A 19860-nucleotide genomic window follows, 5' to 3' on the forward strand; every position below is an offset into this window, starting at 1 on the left:
TCCCTCAAGATCCCGAAATCGCCTCAATATCCCAAAAAATTCCACAAAAATCCCACAAAACCTCCACAAGTTTCCACAAAATCTAAGAAAAATTCCTCAAAAGTCTTCAAGTCTCCTCAAAACCACACAAAGTCCTTGAAAAGGCCCACCAAATTCCAGTAAAATCCCACAGATTCTCCACAAATTCCCACAAAATCTAAAACAAATTCCTCAAAATTCTTCAAGTCTCCTCAGAATCCCACACAATTCCATAAAAAACACACAAAATTCCAGAGAAGTCCCACAAAACTCCCTAAATCATTTCAAAACCCTACCAATTCACAGGAATGTCCCACAAAATCTCCACCAATTCCCAGAACATCCCACAAAAATCTCACAAAAATCCCTAACACTTCTGAAAAATCGACCAAATTCCAGAAACGCCCCATAAAATCAGCACAGTTTCCCACAAAATTCAAGAAAAAACACCACAAAATTCCCTAAACCTTTTCAAAATACCACAAAATTCTTGAAAAGCCCCACCAAATTCCAGAAACATCCCACAAAATGTCTTCAATATCCAACAAAATCCCAGAAAAGTCCCACAAAATTCCCTAAATCTTCTGAAAACTCTACCAAATTCCAGAAAAATCCCACAGAATCTCCACAAATTCCCACAGAATACATGACAAATCCCTGATAATTCGTCAGTTCTCTACAGAATCTCACCAAATTCCTAAAAAGTCCCTCAAAGTTCCACAAACATCCCACAAAATCTCCCCGGAATCCAATAAAATTCCAGGAAAAATCCCACAAAATTCCCTAAATCTTCTCAAAACATGGCCAAAATCCACAAAAATCCCACCGAATCTCCACAAATTCCCACAGAATACATGAAAATACCCCTGATAATTCCTCAGTTCTCTACAGAATCTCACCAAATTCCAGAAAAGTCCCTCAAAGTGCCAAAAACATCCCACAAAATTTCCTCAATACACAACAAGATCCCAGAAAAATCACACAAAATTCCCTAAATCTTCTCAAAACACGGCCAAAATCCACAAAAATCCCACCAAATCTCCACAAATTCCCACAGAATACATGAAAAATCCCTGATAATTGGTCAGTTCTCTACAGAATCTCACCAAATTCCTAAAAAGTCCCTCAAAGTTCCACAAACATCCCACAAAATCTCCTCAATATCCCACAAAATTCAAGAAAAATCACACAAAATTCCCTAAATCATCTCAAAACACAACCAAATTCTAGAAAAATATCCCACCAAATCTCCACAAATTCCCACAAAATACATGAAAAATCCCTCAAGATCCCGAAATCGCCTCAATATCCCAAAAAATTCCACAAAAATCCCACAAAACCTCCACAAGTTTCCACAAAATCTAAGAAAAATTCCTCAAAAGTCTTCAAGTCTCCTCAAAACCACACAAAGTCCTTGAAAAGGCCCACCAAATTCCAGTAAAATCCCACAGATTCTCCACAAATTCCCACAAAATCTAAAACAAATTCCTCAAAATTCTTCAAGTCTCCTCAGAATCCCACACAATTCCATAAAAAACACACAAAATTCCAGAGAAGTCCCACAAAACTCCCTAAATCATTTCAAAACCCTACCAATTCACAGGAATGTCCCACAAAATCTCCACCAATTCCCAGAACATCCCACAAAAATCTCACAAAAATCCCTAAATCTTCTGAAAACTCGACCAAATTCCAGAAACGCCCCATAAAATCAGCACAGTTTCCCACAAAATTCAAGAAAAAACACCACAAAATTCCCTAAACCTTTTCAAAATACCACAAAATTCTTGAAAAGCCCCACCAAATTCCAGAAACATCCCACAAAATGTCTTCAATATCCAACAAAATCCCAGAAAAGTCCCACAAAATTCCCTAAATCTTCTGAAAACTCTACCAAATTCCAGAAAAATCCCACAGAATCTCCACAAATTCCCACAGAATACATGACAAATCCCTGATAATTCGTCAGTTCTCTACAGAATCTCACCAAATTCCTAAAAAGTCCCTCAAAGTTCCACAAACATCCCACAAAATCTCCCCGGAATCCAATAAAATTCCAGGAAAAATCCCACAAAATTCCCTAAATCTTCTCAAAACATGGCCAAAATCCACAAAAATCCCACCGAATCTCCACAAATTCCCACAGAATACATGAAAATACCCCTGATAATTCCTCAGTTCTCTACAGAATCTCACCAAATTCCAGAAAAGTCCCTCAAAGTGCCAAAAACATCCCACAAAATCTCCTCAATATACAACAAAATCCCAGAAAAATCACACAAAATTCCCTAAATCTTCTCAAAACACGACTAAATTCTAGAAAAATATCCCACCAAATCTCCACAAAATCCCACAAAATACATGAAAAATCCCTGATAATTGGTCAGTTCTCTACAGAATCTCACCAAATTCCTAAAAAGTCCCTCAAACTTCCTCAAACATCCCACAAAATCTCCTCAATATCCCACAAAATTCAAGAAAAATCACACAAAATTCCCTAAATCTTCTCAAAACACAACCAAATTCTAGAAAAATATCCCACCAAATCTCCACAAATTCCCACAAAATACATGAGAAATCCCTCAAGATCCCTAAATCGCCTCAATATCCCACAAAATCACACAAAAATCACACAAAACCTCCACAAGTTTCCACAAAATCTAAGAAAAATTCCTCAAAATTCTTCAAGTCTCCTCAAAACCACACAAAGTCCTTGAAAAGGCCCACCAAATTCCAGTAAAATCCCACAGATTCTCCACAAATTCCCACAAAATCTAAAACAAATTTCTCAAAATTCTTCAAGTCTCCTCAGAATCCCACACAATTCCATAAAAAACACACAAAATTCCAGAGAAGTCCCACAAAACTCCCTAAATCATTTCAAAACCCTACCAATTCACAGGAATGTCCCACAAAATCTCCACCAATTCCCAGAACATCCCACAAAAATCTCACAAAAATCCCTAAATCTTCTGAAAACTCGACCAAATTCCAGAAACGCTCCATAAAATCAGCACAGTTTCCCACAAAATTCAAGAAAAAACACCACAAAATTCCCTAAATCTTCTCAAAACACAACCAAATTCTAGAAAAATATCCCACCAAATCTCCACAAATTCCCACAAAATACATGAAAAATCCCTCAAGATCCCTAAATTGCCTCAATATCCCACAAAATCACACAAAAATCCCACAAAACCTCCACAAGTTTCCACAAAATCTAAGAAAAATTCCTCAAAATTCTTCAAGTCTCCTCAGAATCCCACACAATTCCAGAAAAAACACACAAAATTCCAGAGAAGTCCCACAAAACTCCCTAAATCATTTCAAACCCTACCAATTCACAGGAATGTCCCACAAAATCTCCACCAATTCCCAGAACATCCCACAAAAATCCCACAAAAATCCCTAAATCTTCTGAAAACTCGACCAAATTCCAGAAACGCCCCATAAAATCAGCACAGTTTCCCACAAAATTCAAGAAAAAACACCACAAAATTCCCTAAATCTTCTCAAAACACAACCAAATTCTAGAAAAATATCCCACCAAATCTCCACAAATTCCCACAAAATACATGAGAAATCCCTCAAGATCCCTAAATCGCCTCAATATCCCACAAAATCACACAAAAATCACACAAAACCTCCACAAGTTTCCACAAAATCTAAAACAAATTCCTCAAAATTCTTCAAGTCTCCTCAGAATCCCACACAATTCCAGAAAAAACACACAAAATTCCAGAGAAGTCCCACAAAACTCCCTAAATCATTTCAAAACCCTACCAATTCACAGGAATGTCCCACAAAATCTCCACCAATTCCCAGAACATCCCACAAAAATCTCACAAAAATCCCTAAATCTTCTGAAAACTCGACCAAATTCCAGAAACGCCCCATAAAATCAGCACAGTTTCCCACAAAATTCAAGAAAAAACACCACAAAATTCCCTAAACCTTTTCAAAATACCACAAAATTCTTGAAAAGCCCCACCAAATTCCAGAAACATCCCACAAAATGTCCTCAATATCCAACAAAATCCCAGAAAAGTCCTACAAAATTCCCTAAATCTTCTCAAAACTCTACCAAATTCCAGAAAAATCCCACAGAATCTCCACAAATTCCCACAGAATACATGACAAATCCCTGATAATTCGTCAGTTCTCTACAGAATCTCACCAAATTCCTAAAAAGTCCCTCAAAGTTCCACAAACATCCCACAAAATCTCCTCAATATACAACAAAATCCCAGAAAAATCACACAAAATTCCCTAAATCTTCTCAAAACACGACTAAATTCTAGAAAAATATCCCACCAAATCTCCACAAAATCCCACAAAATACATGAAAAATCCCTCAAGATCCCGAAATCGCCTCAATATCCCACAAAATCCCACAAAAATCACACAAAACCTCCGCAAGTTTCCACAAAATCTAAGAAAAATTCCTCAAAATTCTTCAAGTCTCCTCAAAACCACACAAAGTCCTTGAAAAGGCCCACCAAATTCCAGTAAAATCCCACAGATTCTCCACAAATTCCCACAAAATCTAAAACAAATTCCTCAAAATTCTTCAAGTCTCCTCAGAATCCCACACAATTCCATAAAAAACACACAAAATTCCAGAGAAGTCCCACAAAACTCCCTAAATCATTTCAAAACCCTACCAATTCACAGGAATGTCCCACAAAATCTCCACCAATTCCCAGAACATCCCACAAAAATCCCACAAAAATCCCTAAATCTTCTGAAAACTCGACCAAATTCCAGAAACGCCCCATAAAATCAGCACAGTTTCCCACAAAATTCAAGAAAAAACACCACAAAATTCCCTAAATCTTCTCAAAACACAACCAAATTCTAGAAAAATATCCCACCAAATCTCCACAAATTCCCACAAAATACATGAGAAATCCCTCAAGATCCCTAAATCGCCTCAATATCCCACAAAATCACACAAAAATCACACAAAACCTCCACAAGTTTCCACAAAATCTAAAACAAATTCCTCAAAATTCTTCAAGTCTCCTCAGAATCCCACACAATTCCAGAAAAAACACACAAAATTCCAGAGAAGTCCCACAAAACTCCCTAAATCATTTCAAAACCCTACCAATTCACAGGAATGTCCCACAAAATCTCCACCAATTCCCAGAACATCCCACAGAAATCCCACAAAAATCCCTAAATCTTCTGAAAACTTGACCAAATTCCAGAAACGCCCCATAAAATCAGCAGTTTCCCACAAAATTCAAGAAAAAACACCACAAAATTCCCTAAATCTTCTCAAAACACGACCAAATTCTAGAAAATTATCCCACCAAATCTCCACAAATTCCCACAAAATACATGAGAAATCCCTCAAGATCCCTAAATCGCCTCAATATCCCACAAAATCACACAAAAATCCCACAAAACCTCCACAAGTTTCCACAAAATCTAAGAAAAATTCCTCAAAATTCTTCAAGTCTCCTCAACACCACACAAAGTTCGTGAAAAGGCCCACAAAATTCCAGAAAAATCCCACAGAATCTCCACAAATTCCCACAAAAATCTAAATCAAATTCCTCAAAATTCTTCAGGTCTCCTCAGAATCCCACACAATTCCAGAAAAAACACACCAAATTCCAGAGAAGTCCCACAAAACTCCCTAAATCATTTCAAAACCCTACCAATTCACAGGAATGTCCCACAAAATCTCTACCAATTCCCAGAACATCCCACAAAAATCTCACAAAAATCCCTAAATCTTCTGAAAACTCGACCAAATTCCAGAAACGCCCCATAAAATCAGCACAGTTTCCCACAAAATTCAAGAACAAACACCACAAATTTCCCTAAACCTTTTCAAAATACCACAAAATTCTTGAAAAGCCCCAACAAATTCCAGAAACATCCCACAAAATCTCCTCAATATCCAACAAAATCCCAGAAAAATCACACAAAATTCCCTAAATCTTCTCAAAACACGGCCAAAATCCACAAAAATCCCACAGAATCTCCACAAATTCCCACAGAATACATGAAAAATCCCTGATAATTTGTCAGTTCTCTACAGAATCTCACCAAATTCCTAAAAAGTCCCTCAAAGTTCCACAAACATCCCACAAAATCTCCCCAGTATCCAACAAAACTCCAGGAAAAATCCCACAAAATAACCTAAATCTTCTCAAAACTCTACCAAATTCCAGAAAAATCCCACCAAATCTCCACAAATTCCCACAGAATACATGAAAAATCCCTGATAATTCGTCAGTTCTCTACAGAATCTCACCAAATTCCAGAAAAGTCCCTCAAAGTTCCACAAACATCCCACAAAAATCTCACAAAAATCCCTAACACTTCTGAAAACTCGACCAAATTCCAGAAACGCCCCATAAAATCAGCACAGTTTCCCACAAAATTCAAGAAAAAACACCACAAAATTCCCTAAACCTTTTCAAAATACCAAAAAATTCTTGAAAAGCCCCACCAAATTCCAGAAACATCCCACAAAATGTCTTCAATATCCAACAAAATCCCAGAAAAGTCCCACAAAATTCCCTAAATCTTCTGAAAACTCTACCAAATTCCAGAAAAATCCCACAGAATCTCCACAAATTCCCACAGAATACATGACAAATCCCTGATAATTCGTCAGTTCTCTACAGAATCTCACCAAATTCCTAAAAAGTCCCTCAAAGTTCCACAAACATCCCACAAAATCTCCCCGGAATCCAATAAAATTCCAGGAAAAATCCCACAAAATTCCCTAAATCTTCTCAAAACATGGCCAAAATCCACAAAAATCCCACCGAATCTCCACAAATTCCCACAGAATACATGAAAATACCCCTGATAATTCCTCAGTTCTCTACAGAATCTCACCAAATTCCAGAAAAGTCCCTCAAAGTGCCAAAAACATCCCACAAAATCTCCTCAATATACAACAAAATCCCAGAAAAATCACACAAAATTCCCTAAATCTTCTCAAAACACGACTAAATTCTAGAAAAATATCCCACCAAATCTCCACAAAATCCCACAAAATACATGAAAAATCCCTGATAATTGGTCAGTTCTCTACAGAATCTCACCAAATTCCTAAAAAGTCCCTCAAACTTCCTCAAACATCCCACAAAATCTCCTCAATATCCCACAAAATTCAAGAAAAATCACACAAAATTCCCTAAATCTTCTCAAAACACAACCAAATTCTAGAAAAATATCCCACCAAATCTCCACAAATTCCCACAAAATACATGAGAAATCCCTCAAGATCCCTAAATCGCCTCAATATCCCACAAAATCACACAAAAATCACACAAAACCTCCACAAGTTTCCACAAAATCTAAGAAAAATTCCTCAAAATTCTTCAAGTCTCCTCAAAACCACACAAAGTCCTTGAAAAGGCCCACCAAATTCCAGTAAAATCCCACAGATTCTCCACAAATTCCCACAAAATCTAAAACAAATTTCTCAAAATTCTTCAAGTCTCCTCAGAATCCCACACAATTCCATAAAAAACACACAAAATTCCAGAGAAGTCCCACAAAACTCCCTAAATCATTTCAAAACCCTACCAATTCACAGGAATGTCCCACAAAATCTCCACCAATTCCCAGAACATCCCACAAAAATCTCACAAAAATCCCTAAATCTTCTGAAAACTCGACCAAATTCCAGAAACGCTCCATAAAATCAGCACAGTTTCCCACAAAATTCAAGAAAAAACACCACAAAATTCCCTAAATCTTCTCAAAACACAACCAAATTCTAGAAAAATATCCCACCAAATCTCCACAAATTCCCACAAAATACATGAAAAATCCCTCAAGATCCCTAAATTGCCTCAATATCCCACAAAATCACACAAAAATCCCACAAAACCTCCACAAGTTTCCACAAAATCTAAGAAAAATTCCTCAAAATTCTTCAAGTCTCCTCAGAATCCCACACAATTCCAGAAAAAACACACAAAATTCCAGAGAAGTCCCACAAAACTCCCTAAATCATTTCAAACCCTACCAATTCACAGGAATGTCCCACAAAATCTCCACCAATTCCCAGAACATCCCACAAAAATCCCACAAAAATCCCTAAATCTTCTGAAAACTCGACCAAATTCCAGAAACGCCCCATAAAATCAGCACAGTTTCCCACAAAATTCAAGAAAAAACACCACAAAATTCCCTAAATCTTCTCAAAACACAACCAAATTCTAGAAAAATATCCCACCAAATCTCCACAAATTCCCACAAAATACATGAGAAATCCCTCAAGATCCCTAAATCGCCTCAATATCCCACAAAATCACACAAAAATCACACAAAACCTCCACAAGTTTCCACAAAATCTAAAACAAATTCCTCAAAATTCTTCAAGTCTCCTCAGAATCCCACACAATTCCAGAAAAAACACACAAAATTCCAGAGAAGTCCCACAAAACTCCCTAAATCATTTCAAAACCCTACCAATTCACAGGAATGTCCCACAAAATCTCCACCAATTCCCAGAACATCCCACAAAAATCTCACAAAAATCCCTAAATCTTCTGAAAACTCGACCAAATTCCAGAAACGCCCCATAAAATCAGCACAGTTTCCCACAAAATTCAAGAAAAAACACCACAAAATTCCCTAAACCTTTTCAAAATACCACAAAATTCTTGAAAAGCCCCACCAAATTCCAGAAAAATCCCACAGAATCTCCACAAATTCCCACAGAATACATGACAAATCCCTGATAATTCGTCAGTTCTCTACAGAATCTCACCAAATTCCTAAAAAGTCCCTCAAAGTTCCACAAACATCCCACAAAATCTCCTCAATATACAACAAAATCCCAGAAAAATCACACAAAATTCCCTAAATCTTCTCAAAACACGACTAAATTCTAGAAAAATATCCCACCAAATCTCCACAAAATCCCACAAAATACATGAAAAATCCCTCAAGATCCCGAAATCGCCTCAATATCCCACAAAATCCCACAAAAATCACACAAAACCTCCGCAAGTTTCCACAAAATCTAAGAAAAATTCCTCAAAATTCTTCAAGTCTCCTCAAAACCACACAAAGTCCTTGAAAAGGCCCACCAAATTCCAGTAAAATCCCACAGATTCTCCACAAATTCCCACAAAATCTAAAACAAATTCCTCAAAATTCTTCAAGTCTCCTCAGAATCCCACACAATTCCATAAAAAACACACAAAATTCCAGAGAAGTCCCACAAAACTCCCTAAATCATTTCAAAACCCTACCAATTCACAGGAATGTCCCACAAAATCTCCACCAATTCCCAGAACATCCCACAAAAATCCCACAAAAATCCCTAAATCTTCTGAAAACTCGACCAAATTCCAGAAACGCCCCATAAAATCAGCACAGTTTCCCACAAAATTCAAGAAAAAACACCACAAAATTCCCTAAATCTTCTCAAAACACAACCAAATTCTAGAAAAATATCCCACCAAATCTCCACAAATTCCCACAAAATACATGAGAAATCCCTCAAGATCCCTAAATCGCCTCAATATCCCACAAAATCACACAAAAATCACACAAAACCTCCACAAGTTTCCACAAAATCTAAAACAAATTCCTCAAAATTCTTCAAGTCTCCTCAGAATCCCACACAATTCCAGAAAAAACACACAAAATTCCAGAGAAGTCCCACAAAACTCCCTAAATCATTTCAAAACCCTACCAATTCACAGGAATGTCCCACAAAATCTCCACCAATTCCCAGAACATCCCACAAAAATCTCACAAAAATCCCTAAATCTTCTGAAAACTCGACCAAATTCCAGAAACGCCCCATAAAATCAGCACAGTTTCCCACAAAATTCAAGAAAAAACACCACAAAATTCCCTAAACCTTTTCAAAATACCACAAAATTCTTGAAAAGCCCCACCAAATTCCAGAAACATCCCACAAAATGTCCTCAATATCCAACAAAATCCCAGAAAAGTCCCACAAAATTCCCTAAATCTTCTCAAAACTCTACCAAATTCCAGAAAAATCCCACAGAATCTCCACAAATTCCCACAGAATACATGACAAATCCCTGATAATTCGTCAGTTCTCTACAGAATCTCACCAAATTCCTAAAAAGTCCCTCAAAGTTCCACAAACATCCCACAAAATCTCCTCAATATACAACAAAATCCCAGAAAAATCACACAAAATTCCCTAAATCTTCTCAAAACACGACTAAATTCTAGAAAAATATCCCACCAAATCTCCACAAAATCCCACAAAATACATGAAAAATCCCTCAAGATCCCGAAATCGCCTCAATATCCCACAAAATCCCACAAAAATCACACAAAACCTCCGCAAGTTTCCACAAAATCTAAGAAAAATTCCTCAAAATTCTTCAAGTCTCCTCAAAACCACACAAAGTCCTTGAAAAGGCCCACCAAATTCCAGTAAAATCCCACAGATTCTCCACAAATTCCCACAAAATCTAAAACAAATTCCTCAAAATTCTTCAAGTCTCCTCAGAATCCCACACAATTCCATAAAAAACACACAAAATTCCAGAGAAGTCCCACAAAACTCCCTAAATCATTTCAAAACCCTACCAATTCACAGGAATGTCCCACAAAATCTCCACCAATTCCCAGAACATCCCACAAAAATCCCACAAAAATCCCTAAATCTTCTGAAAACTCGACCAAATTCCAGAAACGCCCCATAAAATCAGCACAGTTTCCCACAAAATTCAAGAAAAAACACCACAAAATTCCCTAAATCTTCTCAAAATACCACAAAATTCTTGAAAAGCCCCACCAAATTCCAGAAACATCCCACAAAATTTCCTCAATACCCAACAAAATCCCAGAAAAATCACACAAAATTCCCTAAATCTTCTCAAAACACGGCCAAAATCCACAAAAATCCCACCAAATCTCCACAAATTCCCACAGAATACATGAAAAATCCCTGATAATTGGTCAGTTCTCTACAGAATCTCACCAAATTCCTAAAAAGTCCCTCAAAGTTCCACAAACATCCCACAAAATCTCCTCAATATCCCACAAAATTCAAGAAAAATCACACAAAATTCCCTAAATCTTCTCAAAACACAACCAAATTCTAGAAAAATATCCCACCAAATCTCCACAAATTCCCACAAAATACATGAAAAATCCCTCAAGATCCCTAAATCGCCTCAATATCCCAAAAAATTCCACAAAAATCCCACAAAACCTCCACAAGTTTCCAAAAAATCTAAGAAAAATTCCTCAAAAGTCTTCAAGTCTCCTCAAAACCACACAAAGTCCTTGAAAAGGCCCACCAAATTCCAGTAAAATCCCACAGATTCTCCACAAATTCCCACAAAATCTAAAACAAATTCCTCAAAATTCTTCAAGCCTCCTCAGAATCCCACACAATTCCATAAAAAACACACAAAATTCCAGAGAAGTCCCACAAAACTCCCTAAATCATTTCAAAACCCTACCAATTCACAGGAATGTCCCACAAAATCTCCACCAATTCCCAGAACATCCCACAAAAATCTCACAAAAATCCCTAAATCTTCTGAAAACTCGACCAAATTCCAGAAACGCCCCATAAAATCAGCACAGTTTCCCACAAAATTCAAGAAAAAACACCACAAAATTCCCTAAACCTTTTCAAAATACCACAAAATTCTTGAAAAGCCCCACCAAATTCCAGAAACATCCCACAAAATGTCCTCAATATCCAACAAAATCCCAGAAAAGTCCCACAAAATTCCCTAAATCTTCTGAAAACTCTACCAAATTCCAGAAAAATCCCACAGAATCTCCACAAATTCCCACAGAATACATGACAAATCCCTGATAATTCGTCAGTTCTCTACAGAATCTCACCAAATTCCTAAAAAGTCCCTCAAAGTTCCACAAACATCCCACAAAATCTCCCCGGAATCCAATAAAATTCCAGGAAAAATCCCACAAAATTCCCTAAATCTTCTCAAAACATGGCCAAAATCCACAAAAATCCCACCGAATCTCCACCAATTCCCACAGAATACATGAAAATACCCCTGATAATTCGTCAGTTCTCTACAGAATCTCACCAAATTCCAGAAAAGTCCCTCAAAGTTCCACAAACATCCCACAAAATCTCCTCAATATACAACAAAATCCCAGAAAAATCACACAAAATTCCCTAAATCTTCTCAAAACACGACTAAATTCTAGAAAAATATCCCACCAAATCTCCACAAAATCCCACAAAATACATGAAAAATCCCTCAAGATCCCGAAATCGCCTCAATATCCCACAAAATCCCACAAAAATCACACAAAACCTCCGCAAGTTTCCACAAAATCTAAGAAAAATTCCTCAAAATTCTTCAAGTCTCCTCAAAACCACACAAAGTCCTTGAAAAGGCCCACCAAATTCCAGTAAAATCCCACAGATTCTCCACAAATTCCCACAAAATCTAAAACAAATTCCTCAAAATTCTTCAAGTCTCCTCAGAATCCCACACAATTCCATAAAAAACACACAAAATTCCAGAGAAGTCCCACAAAACTCCCTAAATCATTTCAAAACCCTACCAATTCACAGGAATGTCCCACAAAATCTCCACCAATTCCCAGAACATCCCACAGAAATCCCACAAAAATCCCTAAATCTTCTGAAAACTCGACCAAATTCCAGAAACGCCCCATAAAATCAGCACAGTTTCCCACAAAATTCAAGAAAAAACACCACAAAATTCCCTAAATCTTCTCAAAATACCACAAAATTCTTGAAAAGCCCCACCAAATTCCAGAAACATCCCACAAAATTTCCTCAATACCCAACAAAATCCCAGAAAAATCACACAAAATTCCCTAAATCTTCTCAAAACACGGCCAAAATCCACAAAAATCCCACCAAATCTCCACAAATTCCCACAGAATACATGAAAAATCCCTGATAATTGGTCAGTTCTCTACAGAATCTCACCAAATTCCTAAAAAGTCCCTCAAAGTTCCACAAACATCCCACAAAATCTCCTCAATATCCCACAAAATTCAAGAAAAATCCCACAAAATTCCCTAAATCTTCTCAAAACACAACCAAATTCTAGAAAAATATCCCACCAAATCTCCACAAATTCCCACAAAATACATGAAAAATCCCTCAAGATCCCTAAATCGCCTCAATATCCCACAAAATCACACAAAAATCACACAAAACCTCCACAAGTTTCCACAAAATCTAAGAAAAATTCCTCAAAATTCTTCAAGTCTCCTCAAAACCACACAATTCCAGAAAAACCCCACAAAATTCCAGAGAAGTCCCACAAAACTCCCTAAATCATTTCAAAACCCTACCAATTCACAGGAATGTCCCACAAAATCTCCACCAATTCCCAGAACATCCCACAAAAATCCCACAAAAATCCCTAAATCTTCTGAAAACTCGACCAAATTCCAGAAACGCCCCATAAAATCAGCACAGTTTCCCACAAAATTCAAGAAAAAACACCACAAAATTCCCTAAATCTTCTCAAAATACCACAAAATTCTAGAAAAATATCCCACCAAATCTCCACAAATTCCCACAAAATACATGAGAAATCCCTCAAGATCCCTAAATCGCCTCAATATCCCACAAAATCACACAAAAATCACACAAAACCTCCACAAGTTTCCACAAAATCTAAGAAAAATTCCTCAAAATTCTTCAAGTCTCCTCAAAACCACACAATTCCAGAAAAACCCCACAAAATTCCAGAGAAGTCCCACAAAACTCCCTAAATCATTTCAAAACCCTACCAATTCACAGGAATGTCCCACAAAATCTCCACCAATTCCCAGAACATCCCACAAAAATCCCACAAAAATCCCTAAATCTTCTGAAAACTCGACCAAATTCCAGAAACGCCCCATAAAATCAGCACAGTTTCCCACAAAATTCAAGAAAAAACACCACAAAATTCCCTAAATCTTCTCAAAACACAACCAAATTCTAGAAAAATATCCCACCAAATCTCCACAAATTCCCACAAAATACATGAAAAATCCCTCAAGATCCCTAAATCGCCTCAATATCCCAAAAAATTCCACAAAAATCCCACAAAACCTCCACAAGTTTCCAAAAAATCTAAGAAAAATTCCTCAAAAGTCTTCAAGTCTCCTCAAAACCACACAAAGTCCTTGAAAAGGCCCACCAAATTCCAGTAAAATCCCACAGATTCTCCACAAATTCCCACAAAATCTAAAACAAATTCCTCAAAACTCTTCAAGTCTCCTCAGAATCCCACACAATTCCAGAAAAAACACACAAAATTCCAGAGAAGTCCCACAAAACTCCCTAAATCATTTCAAAACCCTACCAATTCACAGGAATGTCCCACAAAATCTCCACCAATTCCCAGAACATCCCACAAAAATCTCACAAAAATCCCTAAATCTTCTGAAAACTCGACCAAATTCCAGAAACGCCCCATAAAATCAGCACAGTTTCCCACAAAATTCAAGAAAAAACACCACAAAATTCCCTAAACCTTTTCAAAATACCACAAAATTCTTGAAAAGCCCCACCAAATTCCAGAAACATCCCACAAAATTTCCTCAATACCCAACAAAATCCCAGAAAAATCACACAAAATTCCCTAAATCTTCTCAAAACACGGCCAAAATCCTCAAAAATCCCACCAAATCTCCACAAATTCCCACAGAATACATGAAAAATCCCTGATAATTGGTCAGTTCTCTACAGAATCTCACCAAATTCCTAAAAAGTCCCTCAAAGTTCCACAAACATCCCACAAAATCTCCTCAATATCCCACAAAATTCAAGAAAAATCACACAAAATTCCCTAAATCTTCTCAAAACACAACCAAATTCTAGAAAAATATCCCACCAAATCTCCACAAATTCCCACAAAATACATGAAAAATCCCTCAAGATCCCTAAATCGCCTCAATATCCCAAAAAATTCCACAAAAATCCCACAAAACCTCCACAAGTTTCCAAAAAATCTAAGAAAAATTCCTCAAAAGTCTTCAAGTCTCCTCAAAACCACACAAAGTCCTTGAAAAGGCCCACCAAATTCCAGTAAAATCCCACAGATTCTCCACAAATTCCCACAAAATCTAAAACAAATTCCTCAAAATTCTTCAAGCCTCCTCAGAATCCCACACAATTCCATAAAAAACACACAAAATTCCAGAGAAGTCCCACAAAACTCCCTAAATCATTTCAAAACCCTACCAATTCACAGGAATGTCCCACAAAATCTCCACCAATTCCCAGAACATCCCACAAAAATCTCACAAAAATCCCTAAATCTTCTGAAAACTCGACCAAATTCCAGAAACGCCCCATAAAATCAGCACAGTTTCCCACAAAATTCAAGAAAAAACACCACAAAATTCCCTAAACCTTTTCAAAATACCACAAAATTCTTGAAAAGCCCCACCAAATTCCAGAAACATCCCACAAAATGTCCTCAATATCCAACAAAATCCCAGAAAAGTCCCACAAAATTCCCTAAATCTTCTGAAAACTCTACCAAATTCCAGAAAAATCCCACAGAATCTCCACAAATTCCCACAGAATACATGACAAATCCCTGATAATTCGTCAGTTCTCTACAGAATCTCACCAAATTCCTAAAAAGTCCCTCAAAGTTCCACAAACATCCCACAAAATCTCCCCGGAATCCAATAAAATTCCAGGAAAAATCCCACAAAATTCCCTAAATCTTCTCAAAACATGGCCAAAATCCACAAAAATCCCACCGAATCTCCACCAATTCCCACAGAATACATGAAAATACCCCTGATAATTCGTCAGTTCTCTACAGAATCTCACCAAATTCCAGAAAAGTCCCTCAAAGTTCCACAAACATCCCACAAAATCTCCTCAATATACAACAAAATCCCAGAAAAATCACACAAAATTCCCTAAATCTTCTCAAAACACGACTAAATTCTAGAAAAATATCCCACCAAATCTCCACAAAATCCCACAAAATACATGAAAAATCCCTCAAGATCCCGAAATCGCCTCAATATCCCACAAAATCCCACAAAAATCACACAAAACCTCCGCAAGTTTCCACAAAATCTAAGAAAAATTCCTCAAAATTCTTCAAGTCTCCTCAAAACCACACAAAGTCCTTGAAAAGGCCCACCAAATTCCAGTAAAATCCCACAGATTCTCCACAAATTCCCACAAAATCTAAAACAAATTCCTCAAAATTCTTCAAGTCTCCTCAGAATCCCACACAATTCCATAAAAAACACACAAAATTCCAGAGAAGTCCCACAAAACTCCCTAAATCATTTCAAAACCCTACCAATTCACAGGAATGTCCCACAAAATCTCCACCAATTCCCAGAACATCCCACAGAAATCCCACAAAAATCCCTAAATCTTCTGAAAACTCGACCAAATTCCAGAAACGCCCCATAAAATCAGCACAGTTTCCCACAAAATTCAAGAAAAAACACCACAAAATTCCCTAAATCTTCTCAAAATACCACAAAATTCTTGAAAAGCCCCACCAAATTCCAGAAACATCCCACAAAATTTCCTCAATACCCAACAAAATCCCAGAAAAATCACACAAAATTCCCTAAATCTTCTCAAAACACGGCCAAAATCCACAAAAATCCCACCAAATCTCCACAAATTCCCACAGAATACATGAAAAATCCCTGATAATTGGTCAGTTCTCTACAGAATCTCACCAAATTCCTAAAAAGTCCCTCAAAGTTCCACAAACATCCCACAAAATCTCCTCAATATCCCACAAAATTCAAGAAAAATCCCACAAAATTCCCTAAATCTTCTCAAAACACAACCAAATTCTAGAAAAATATCCCACCAAATCTCCACAAATTCCCACAAAATACATGAAAAATCCCTCAAGATCCCTAAATCGCCTCAATATCCCACAAAATCACACAAAAATCACACAAAACCTCCACAAGTTTCCACAAAATCTAAGAAAAATTCCTCAAAATTCTTCAAGTCTCCTCAAAACCACACAATTCCAGAAAAACCCCACAAAATTCCAGAGAAGTCCCACAAAACTCCCTAAATCATTTCAAAACCCTACCAATTCACAGGAATGTCCCACAAAATCTCCACCAATTCCCAGAACATCCCACAAAAATCCCACAAAAATCCCTAAATCTTCTGAAAACTCGACCAAATTCCAGAAACGCCCCATAAAATCAGCACAGTTTCCCACAAAATTCAAGAAAAAACACCACAAAATTCCCTAAATCTTCTCAAAATACCACAAAATTCTAGAAAAATATCCCACCAAATCTCCACAAATTCCCACAAAATACATGAGAAATCCCTCAAGATCCCTAAATCGCCTCAATATCCCACAAAATCACACAAAAATCACACAAAACCTCCACAAGTTTCCACAAAATCTAAGAAAAATTCCTCAAAATTCTTCAAGTCTCCTCAAAACCACACAATTCCAGAAAAACCCCACAAAATTCCAGAGAAGTCCCACAAAACTCCCTAAATCATTTCAAAACCCTACCAATTCACAGGAATGTCCCACAAAATCTCCACCAATTCCCAGAACATCCCACAAAAATCCCACAAAAATCCCTAAATCTTCTGAAAACTCGACCAAATTCCAGAAACGCCCCATAAAATCAGCACAGTTTCCCACAAAATTCAAGAAAAAACACCACAAAATTCCCTAAATCTTCTCAAAACACAACCAAATTCTAGAAAAATATCCCACCAAATCTCCACAAATTCCCACAAAATACATGAAAAATCCCTCAAGATCCCTAAATCGCCTCAATATCCCAAAAAATTCCACAAAAATCCCACAAAACCTCCACAAGTTTCCAAAAAATCTAAGAAAAATTCCTCAAAAGTCTTCAAGTCTCCTCAAAACCACACAAAGTCCTTGAAAAGGCCCACCAAATTCCAGTAAAATCCCACAGATTCTCCACAAATTCCCACAAAATCTAAAACAAATTCCTCAAAACTCTTCAAGTCTCCTCAGAATCCCACACAATTCCAGAAAAAACACACAAAATTCCAGAGAAGTCCCACAAAACTCCCTAAATCATTTCAAAACCCTACCAATTCACAGGAATGTCCCACAAAATCTCCACCAATTCCCAGAACATCCCACAAAAATCTCACAAAAATCCCTAAATCTTCTGAAAACTCGACCAAATTCCAGAAACGCCCCATAAAATCAGCACAGTTTCCCACAAAATTCAAGAAAAAACACCACAAAATTCCCTAAACCTTTTCAAAATACCACAAAATTCTTGAAAAGCCCCACCAAATTCCAGAAACATCCCACAAAATGTCCTCAATATCCAACAAAATCCCAGAAAAGTCCCACAAAATTCCCTAAATCTTCTGAAAACTCTACCAAATTCCAGAAAAATCCCACAGAATCTCCACAAATTCCCACAGAATACATGACAAATCCCTGATAATTCGTCAGTTCTCTACAGAATCTCACCAAATTCCTAAAAAGTCCCTCAAAGTTCCACAAACATCCCACAAAATCTCCCCGGAATCCAATAAAATTCCAGGAAAAATCCCACAAAATTCCCTAAATCTTCTCAAAACATGGCCAAAATCCACAAAAATCCCACCGAATCTCCACAAATTCCCACAGAATACATGAAAATACCCCTGATAATTCCTCAGTTCTCTACAGAATCTCACCAAATTCCAGAAAAGTCCCTCAAAGTGCCAAAAACATCCCACAAAATCTCCTCAATATACAACAAAATCCCAGAAAAATCACACAAAATTCCCTAAATCTTCTCAAAACACGACTAAATTCTAGAAAAATATCCCACCAAATCTCCACAAATTCCCACAGAATACATGAAAAATCCCTGATAATTGGTCAGTTCTCTACATAATCTCACCAAATTCCTAAAAAGTCCCTCAAAGTTCCACAAACATCCCACAAAATCTCCTCAATATCCCACAAAATTCAAGAAAAATCACACAAAATTCCCTAAATCATCTCAAAACACAACCAAATTCTAGAAAAATATCCCACCAAATCTCCACAAAATCCCACAAAATACATGAAAAATCCCTCAAGATCCCGAAATCGCCTCAATATCCCACAAAATCCCACAAAAATCACACAAAACCTCCACAAGTTTCCACAAAATCTAAGAAAAATTCCTCAAAAGTCTTCAAGTCTCCTCAAAACCACACAAAGTCCTTGAAAAGGCCCACCAAATTCCAGTAAAATCCCACAGATTCTCCACAAATTCCCACAAAATCTAAAACAAATTCCTCAAAATTCTTCAAGTCTCCTCAGAATCCCACACAATTCCATAAAAAACACACAAAATTCCAGAGAAGTCCCACAAAACTCCCTAAATCATTTCAAAACCCTACCAATTCACAGGAATGTCCCACAAAATCTCCACCAATTCCCAGAACATCCCACAGAGTTCCCACAAAAATCCCTAAATCTTCTGAAAACTCGACCAAATTCCAGAAACGCCCCATAAAATCAGCACAGTTTCCCACAAAATTCAAGAAAAAACACCACAAAATTCCCTAAATCTTCTCAAAATACCACAAAATTCTTGAAAAGCCCCACCAAATTCCAGAAACATCCCACAAAATTTCCTCAATACACAACAAGATCCCAGAAAAATCACACAAAATTCCCTAAATCTTCTCAAAACACGGCCAAAATCCACAAAAATCCCACCAAATCTCCACAAATTCCCACAGAATACATGAAAAATCCCTGATAATTGGTCAGTTCTCTACAGAATCTCACCAAATTCCTAAAAAGTCCCTCAAAGTTCCACAAACATCCCACAAAATCTCCTCAATATCCCACAAAATTCAAGAAAAATCACACAAAATTCCCTAAATCATCT

The sequence above is a fragment of the Cyanistes caeruleus genome, chromosome 4 (genome assembly GCF_971803275.1).
Source record: "Cyanistes caeruleus chromosome 4, bCyaCae1.hap1.1, whole genome shotgun sequence".
NCBI classification, from domain to species: Eukaryota; Metazoa; Chordata; class Aves; order Passeriformes; family Paridae; genus Cyanistes; species Cyanistes caeruleus.